This window comes from Ceratotherium simum, unplaced genomic scaffold (assembly GCF_057802395.1).
Source record: "Ceratotherium simum simum isolate JZ-2026a unplaced genomic scaffold, ASM5780239v1 HiC_scaffold_44, whole genome shotgun sequence".
In the NCBI taxonomy this organism is placed as follows: Eukaryota; Metazoa; Chordata; class Mammalia; order Perissodactyla; family Rhinocerotidae; genus Ceratotherium; species Ceratotherium simum.
In genome coordinates this window covers 802821-811861 of record NW_028261260.1, presented here as the reverse complement: position 1 = coordinate 811861, position 9041 = coordinate 802821, and the positions used below count along the sequence as shown (strand labels likewise).

Sequence of the window (9041 nt, the reverse complement as noted above, 5' to 3'; positions counted from 1 at the left end):
TCATGTATCAAATTTCCGACACATATGGATCTAAAATACTGAGGGAAATCTGGTATTTTCTTAGGTGCAACTCTGAATTAGCATGCAACAAAGAATATAAAAATGGAGAGCTAGAAGGAAATACCTTATTTGAGAACATAGACATAAAAGTGCTTGTGAAATAATATTTTGGATTCTTTATTTATTTTTTTTTTTGTGAGGGAGATCAGCCCTGAGCTAACATCCGTGTTAATCCTCCTCTTTTTGCTGAGGAAGGCCGGCTCTGAGCTAACATCTATTGCCAATCCTCCTCCTTTGTTTTGTTCCCCAAAGTCCCAGTAGATAGTTGTATGTCATAGTTGCACATTCTTCTAGTTGCTGTATGTGGGACGCGGCCTCAGTATGGCCAGAGAAGCGGTGCATCGGTGCGTGCCCGGGATCCGAACCCGGGCCGCCAGTAATGGATCGTGCACACTTAACTGCTAAGCCACCAGGCTGGCCCAATATTTTGGATTCTATTGGAATATTACGCAAAATGAATAATCCACTTTAAGTAGGTTTTACTGTGACTGTGAGGGGAAAAACTGAATCATCCCGTGACAGTGATAACTCACTGCTGACTTCACAGTACAAATAAATAATGCACATAGTAAAGGAAAATGAGAGAACAGCATGAAAAAGGAAGATCTCCTTGGTCTCCTCACCTGAATCCCAACCTCTCACCTCAGAAAGAAACCACTGTATATATTTTCCATGTCACACAGTGAAGTTTAATAAAAGAAAATTTTCGGTATATTTTAAAGTTTCAAGATCTTAAAGCAAGGAAACATTAGGGACGCTGCAGACAGACCTCAATGAGATGCCTGCTCCATTTCATCTGCTGTCAGGATGTCCTTCTTGGCCCCTCACTTTTTCTGCCTCGCTAGCAATTCTGTCCGCCATCAGTGCTACCACCAATCTCTCTCCTGTGCTCTTCACTGCCCTTTCCTCCTCCCTGATACCTTCCTCAGTCACCAGAAATTGTAGGCAGTGGAGCTGTAGAATGCCCAGATCAGCTCCTGGAATCATCTCTGCTAAATCTGAAGACTGGCAGGAGCGGGCATGGGACCTGGAGTGCAAACAACCTGTGAGCACACCAGGCAGGGATTCACCTGTGTGACTAGGTGCAAGTTTTTGCAATGCTTTGGTAAGATTGAAAGGACTTACCAGTTCTCCTGCACTGCTGCAGGCCTGGAGTCCTTGTGGTCTCTCGGGCCAGCAGACCTGGTGGGGCTGGTTCAAGGTGTCCTCCCAGAGACCCGTCACTGCCAGGATGGGATGGGATTCTAGTAACCGGGCTTTTGAATATGTCACTGGACATCCTCAAAGGGATGGAGATGCTTAAAGCAGGCTTTGGTTTAGACTGGTTTCCACAGTCACGCTGCTTCGTCTGTGAAGACGTGACTATCATCCTTCTTTTCCTCTTACCCTATAAAAATAAATCATGAAATTGGGTCAAATTAAAAGGAAGCCTGCCTTTTTAGGACAATTATCCTGGCTGTTTTGTACTTCCACCCTCCCTCTATCCTCTGGGGATAGATCTGACCTGTGTCCCGGGACATCATCAGGCAAATTTGCATCAAGAACAGAAAGCTCAAGGTCAAAACTCAAGGCTACTCCAGATCATTTCTCTCCCTCCATCCTGTTAACAACCCCTCCTTGTTTGAGAGTGTTTCTATTCTCTTCTTGTCCTTGTCACTCTCAACCTCACAAGTCCTGGCACTCCCTCTCAGAACAGTCGGTCCCCAGTCTTTTACTAAATCGCAAATCCTACCATTTCTGTGTTTTCTGACTACTCATTTGCTTAATCCATTGACCACTTGGTGTTCATAGAAGTTAAATCAATAGTGACATTGTCAACCACCCCCTGCTAACGACTTACTCCCATATCCCAGATGATCACATAATCCAAATGGTGATGTTCAAAAGTAAATAATTCAGAAAACATTCACCCACACAAATTCCTGATCTCTAATATTTTTATTCAAACACTCATACAGTAGATACCTGTCCCTCAAGATCAGAAGTAATGACAGATCACCGATCCTCACCTTAATTTCCACCTACACTTATCAATCCTGGATTCCACGGACTATGATCTCAATAATTTCCTTGGAATAATAAAAAATTCCTTACCACTCATTTATACTGTAAACCTCCAAGCCCAGAAGATCCTGATTATCTGCCATGCCGTAGTTACTGCTGGTCTTATAACAAACCGAAGAAAAAGCACGAAACATGATCTTTTGGTACCACTGTAAAGAGAAAACCATCTGCATCAACTGGGAAGCACCCATAATGCCCGGAAATTTTGTTCTCTATTTTTGTTTTGGCTCAATAGCAAAAAGACAAATCAATTTAAAAAATGGGCAAGGGACCAGAATAGACGTTTTCCATTGAAGACATACAAGTGGCCAACAGGTGTATGAAAAGCTGTTCGGCATCACTAATCATCAGGGAATGCAAATCAAAACCACAATGAACTATCTATTCACACCTGTTAAGATGGCAAGTATCAAAAAAACTAAAGATGACAAATGTTGGTGAGGATGTGGAGAAAAGGAACCCTTGTGGGAATGTAACCTACTACAGCCATTATGGAAAATAGTACGGATTTTCCTCCAAAAATTAAAACTAATGGGTCTGGCCCCATGGCTTAGCGGTTGAGTATGCACGCTCCAATAATCGCTGCCCCAGTTCAGATCCCAGGCGCACACTGATGCACAGCTTGTCCTGCCATGCTGTGGCCCCATCCCACATACAGCAACCAGAAGGATGTTGAACTATGACATACACTATCTACTGGGGCTTTGGGGAGAAAAGGGGGGAAAAAAGGAGGAGGATTGGCAATAAATGTTAGCTCAGGGCCATCTTCCTCAGCAAAAAAAGAGGAGGATTGGCATGGATGTTAGCTCAGGGCTGATCTGCCTCACAAAAACAAACAAAAAAAAGATTTAAAAAAAAAATTAAAACTAACATATGATCCAGCAATCCCACTTCTGGTATATACCCACAAGAATTGAAATCAGGGTCTCAAAGAGATACCTGTGCCCTAACGTTCATTGCAGCTAATTAACAATAGCCAAGATACGGAAGTAACCTAAATGTCACTGATGGATGAATGGATAAAGAAATGGAATATTAGTCAACCTTGAAAAAAGAAGGAATTTCTGCCATTTTTTACAACATGGATGGACCTAGAAGACATTATGTTAAGTGAAATAAGGCAGACAGAGAAAGACAAATACTCGCTTATATGTGGAACCTAAAATAGTCAAACTCTTATAAGCAGAGGTTAGAATGGTGGTTTCCAGGGGCTGGGGGAATGGAGAAATGGGGAGCTGATGGTCAAAGGATACAGAGTTTCAGTTATCAAGATAAATAAGTTCTGGGGATGTAGGATACGGCATAGTGCCTACAGCTAACAAGATTGTATTGCATACGTCACATTTGCTAATAGAGTAGATATTAAGAGTTCTTACCACAGAATAATAGTAATAAAGGAGGTGAGAGAAAACTTTGGGAGGTGATGGATATGTTTGTGGCCTTGATGGTGGTGACAGTCTCAAGGGTGTATACTTATGTCCAAATTCATCAAGCTGTATATGGAGAAGTATGATATCATTGTTGATTGTTCTGCACTTTGATACACGCCTAGTAGTCATCACAAGAGAAAAAATTTGTAACTATGTATGAGGACGGATGTTAACTGCATTTATTGTGGTGATCATTTCAACATATATACAAACATTGAATCATTATGTTGTACCCCTGAAACTAATATAATGGTGTATGTCAACTTTACTTCAATTAAAAAACACAACAGGCAAAATCATTTGAATATTGTAAATGAATTCAGTGAATCCCTGAAACTGCCCCATTCCCATATGGGAGTTACAGGAAGCAGAGAGAATGAAGTAAGATGGAAGAAAGTTGTACAAAACAGTATTGAAATTAAAATCATTTAAGTTGCTATCAGCTCCTTGTGGCAGAGTTCTGTGAGCACTGATCTTCTTTCACATTTTTCCTGGAAAAGCATACTTTCAGATCCAACCCATAGTAGTTTCATCATTTACTCTAATAAGAAAATTTTAACTTAATAAATAAAACCAAAAGCATTCCTTATGTATGAATAAAGTTAGTGAACTTTACAGAGAAAAGGGCCTATTTGCACAATCTCAATAAAGGAAACAAAAGAACTGAATGATTATCAAGTCTCATTCAAGCTTATCATTCAAAGAGAGTAAGACTAGATTATCTGTTCAAGGATGTGTGTAGAGCTTTCAGCCTTGGAAGATAGAAATAGAGGTGTACTCTGGAGCAAAGAGCAGGCTTGCTTACTGCCCAGTATAATAAAAATAGCACCCCCCCCCGAGGCAAAGGTCAGCAGACTTCCTGCCCGTTATCAAAGATTTGAGATCCTTAAGCTCTGAGTTCTTGCAACCCTCTGCGTGTCACCTGGCCCACTGTGTATCACCCTGTAGGAAGTGGGATTTAGTGAACCGGTGCAAATGCTGATACTCTGGCCACTGCTATTGCTGTGTCATTAAGTCCTTTGTCTCTGACCCATGGGTCTCATGTCTTTTGCCAGCATCTGTAAGACCATGGTAGGCTAACTTATTGGTTTGCATGTAAGGTAAAATATCAGACTTTTCACAGTTCCTGACAAGCCTTTAAGGTAACTAGTACTCTTGGGAGCAGAGAGCTATCCAGAACATTATGCATGGGTGGTCTTCATAGAAGACTTCATAAGTCTCTAAAACTTCAGTAAGTCTCTCTGACCTCTTTTATTTCTACCCCAAGTAGAAGGAATAGCACCAAGCTATTATAGACCTAAAGCTTGTGCAGGCTACCTGGAGACCTAGTGACCAGAAACTTCCCATGGGGAGCAAAGACAGATGGGCATATTTTGAAAATGGACCCATATGCCTCCCTATCATCCAAAAGACAGTACATTATCTTAATTTATGATGATTGGATTCATTAAAATCTTGTGATGGGCCAAAGATACACTTCAAAGAGGAATGAGGCACATGGCAGTTGTAAGCAGATTAACACATTTGGTAAATATCAAACTCTGAACTCACTTTAGTGTCGTAATCAATTAAAAGGTACAACAAATTTAATTAGGTAGATTAAATGATATTTAATGGTATCCCTGATTATTACTCTGCAATAATGAATAAACAGCTCATGTAAATAACTATAATTGGTCTTTAAAATATGATAGTCAGGACTGTTTTAGATAAGCTGGAGAGAAGGAAGGGGAGAAATAGATAAAAGCTAGCTGCTCTGACGCCACTCTCAAGATCCCTGGATCTACATGTAACCCAGGAGATCGAAGCAGATGGCTGTGTGCCTAGATCCTCCTGCACTGTGGTTCTCAGGGATGTCACAGGAATGAAGCATCTTCTTGAATCGTGTTTACACGTCCATGTGTACAATACACCTGACCATGGGGATGAACCACCAATCAATCATCCCTTACACCCCTCTAATTAACAATTAGATTTCAGAAGCATTGTATCATTACATGATAATTTATTCCTCAAACCTGTAGAATGCCGAGCTAAAAGAAAATCAAATTTCAATGACTTCATTTCTTTGAAGGACCAAGATATTCTTTCACACTTAGATTCCGGATTAGAGGATAAATCCATCAAATCAATGGAAACAACTTAAGAAATGGACAGAGGGATATTTCATTCATATATACACAGTTTGTACTGTGGCAAAAATAGAGTTATATTTTTAAAAAATTAGAATTTTTTGAAACTTTATAGATATTAAAGACTTGGTTCTGCTTATACTCCCTTTGGTTTACCAAATCAAATTCACTCTTTCATGGGCATTTCTAGCATTAAGTGCTAATAACAGCAGCTTTTTTAAATTCTTAGCTTTCCCAGGTCAAAGACCAAGGCAGAGGTTGTCAAGAGGTCAAGTCTAATCTACCACGGATGTGGCAGGCTTAACTATGGATGTTCAAGCCAGACATTGCCAGCAGAACCACATCTCTCACCCATAGGTGAGTTTTTACTAGTAATCACAGAGACATGAGGATATCAAAGGAAATTCTTTATTAAGAACCAAAGTTATAGATTCCTATCTTGGATTCATTACTTTGAATTTTTGACCCACATCATACATATCCATTGGACCATGTTCAATTCTATGATCTTTAGAAGATGCAGCTTACAGCTGAAGAGAAACAGATACAACACCAATATCTTATCCTCTCTGAAGCCCAACTGAGAGCCCCTGGAGTCAGAAGTTTTCAAGACAAGTAAAAGTCATCCTTTTTCTGAACAGAGAGAGTAGAGGCTAGTCAAACATTCAACTTTAAATTGTTAACATGACTTGTTAGAATGTGATGGAGCAAGCAGAATACCTTCTAAGTTTCAAGATTTTTCTCGAGAATACTGAGTTGGATGACTTTGAAGTCCAGTTTCCCCATAAATGTCTTTATGTGGTGATAAAATTAATTTTCCTATAAAAAATTCCCATAAAAATGTTGAAAATATATCATAGTCTCTGACTAAAAGGAAACAAAGCAAATTGAGCAGATGAATAGCAGTGTAATAAAGTCCATACAGGGATCTTACTACAGCATTATGTATAATAGTGAAACTGGATATAATCCCATGTCTATCAAAGCAGAAATAAACAGACCATGGTATTCCTGTTCTTTGGAGTACCTTTAAAACTTCTAAAACGCTAAGTTAGAGTGACGTGCACTGATAAGGAGAGACATCTATGATACATGGTTTGGGAAACAGCAAATTGCAAAACGATGTAGTTATGTAATTTATGTTTAAAAAACTTGATGTGTATTCATAAATTCATAGGAAGTGTCCAGAAGAATAAGCTGCAACCTCCTAACAACAGTTCCTTCTGACTAGCGGAGTGATTTGCAGAGAAGGGGATGAAAGGGGAAGGTTTCACTTTACTCTACATAGATCCGTGTAATTTGACTTTTTTAAAGTATGTATTTCTTTCATAATTAGAAAAATGAGTGATGTGACAGTTTGGTGCAGGGCAACAGTATTATGTTCACCAGTCTCTGTACTCTATGTTACTGCACGGCACGGACTGTAGGAGACAGCCCAGAGGAGCAATGAAGACAAAGATGACATGACACCTGCAAAAAGTCAGTGGAGTATTTCTACATAACAAACCTTCCAGGGGAGTGACGGTCAGTATATTCCACTGCTCTAGCTCTCGCAGTAAACCTAGAACTTGCTCAGGGTAAGCCAGAGAACCATGCCCCGCTATTCCACTCCCCGACCATGCCGGTTTGTGCAGGATGACTTCTGTCAAGCAGACAATGGACTCAAGATGGGGCGTGTGTCTTTGGGGAGGCTGGCAAAGAGGCACAAATGGAACACCAGCTAAGTGCACACACCTGAGAGTCAGAGTTCCAAGTGGAGACTCAAGATGTACCAAGAAACTGTGTGAAGGAGGCTACTCGACCTCTCTGAGCCTCAGTGTCCCCCCTGTAAAATGGGGATCACAGGCCTAGTTCACAGAGCTGTTGGGGAAGATACATAAAAGTGCCTGTGACAGCCAGTGTCCACATTATTAACAAATTTGTATCCAACTTCAGAATAATTGATGAAAAGAATAATGTTGATGAGACCAAAGACGAAAGACCCAGCTTCGTAAGCAGCCCCAGCAGCATGAGAATGAGAGGAGCTCCAAGTAAGCAGGCTGCTTCGCAGCTCCACTGGAGACGATGGACACGGGCTACACCAGGATAAGTGGCTGTTGTACAGTGACTCGTGTAGTGAGGGTGGGTCCCTAAAGACACTGTGAAATCCAGTTACACACAGTGGCTCCTAGGAAACAACTGCAAAGCAATCAACGCAACAGATAGGAATGGGAAGGGGGTGAGCAGAGGAGGGTAGGAGCCACAAAATCTGATGGAAGACACTGAACCATGACGAGTGCCCAGTTCTATCAACAGCTGCTGTGGTTGCACCAGGAGATCAAACGTCTGAGACAGCCATTGTGGGGACTGCTGGGAGCACAGTGGTCACTGTGGCCACACCCCAACAGCAGTGCATCAGAGCACACAGACGCAGAGACTTTCCTGGGATTAATTAATCCTTGTTTCAAGATGATGAATATCCTCATGTTACAATGTGTCCTTCCAACCCTTGTGGACGAGTGTAATCAGAACCCCCTGAAGAGGTCACAGGCCAGAGTAGGATGGAACACTGGGTGCTGGGGGAGTGGTGCTGCACCTGACCACAAGGACTATCACCTGGGCCTATTGAACATGAGACAAGAACCCAAGGACTTGGTCTGATGAGACTTCCACGTCTTGCCACATTCAGAGACACTACAGAGTTTCTCATCCTTTCTCTACAAAAATGTTAAAGAATTCATGTGTCATTAATTCATAAAGAGGCAAATTCTTGACAAAGTGACAGGGTCCAGTTTCCACGACCAGTTTTTTCAGTCGTTTTGATAATATCCCACATTCAGGAATCCGAAATGTAACCTATTGGGATGTGTAACATAAACAAGGACTTTTTTTCATGTAGATCAACGCCCAGATTTTTAGGGAGGACATAAATCATGAAAGCTGCTAACCATTCCTCCGCAGGTTTCAATAAGACTTTTAAGTTAATTTGCCTATCTCAGGAAAAGAGAATTTGACAATTCAAGTTTTGTTTCTGCATTCAAGCATACAGTACAGGCGAGAGAATGAGCAGAAAAAAATTAACAAGAAGATCTTGCTTGCATTTTATCTTTTGCAAATAAGCAGGATATTTTATACTCTTTTCCTTTCACTACTCTAATCAATTTTTAAAGAATATGGTACATCTGACTATCCCTAGGCATGTTTATCCTGGAACCTTGCCGGAATCCAAAGCAGAGATATTAAAGCTGATGGGTTTCAAATGCTGCCCAAATGCTGTCTACCTAGAACATCCCTCTCCCAAAGCTGGACCACCATTCTCTTCCTGAGGGATCAGAGTCATCACCCGTGTCCCTGAGAGACTGGCCACTCAGGCCTA

At 41.0% G+C, this 9041-nt stretch overlaps 1 long non-coding RNA gene across 1 annotated transcript in view; it reads left to right on the top strand.

The window, feature by feature from the left end:
* Positions 1–7106: 7106 nt before the first annotated feature.
* The window catches only part of LOC147911262 (uncharacterized), a 73422-nt gene continuing 71487 nt past the window's right edge, over positions 7107–9041 (top strand). Inside the window, exon 1 of the long non-coding RNA XR_015551341.1 lies at positions 7107–7210. This is a non-coding gene — a long non-coding RNA (uncharacterized LOC147911262). The remainder of the gene's footprint in view (positions 7211–9041) is intronic.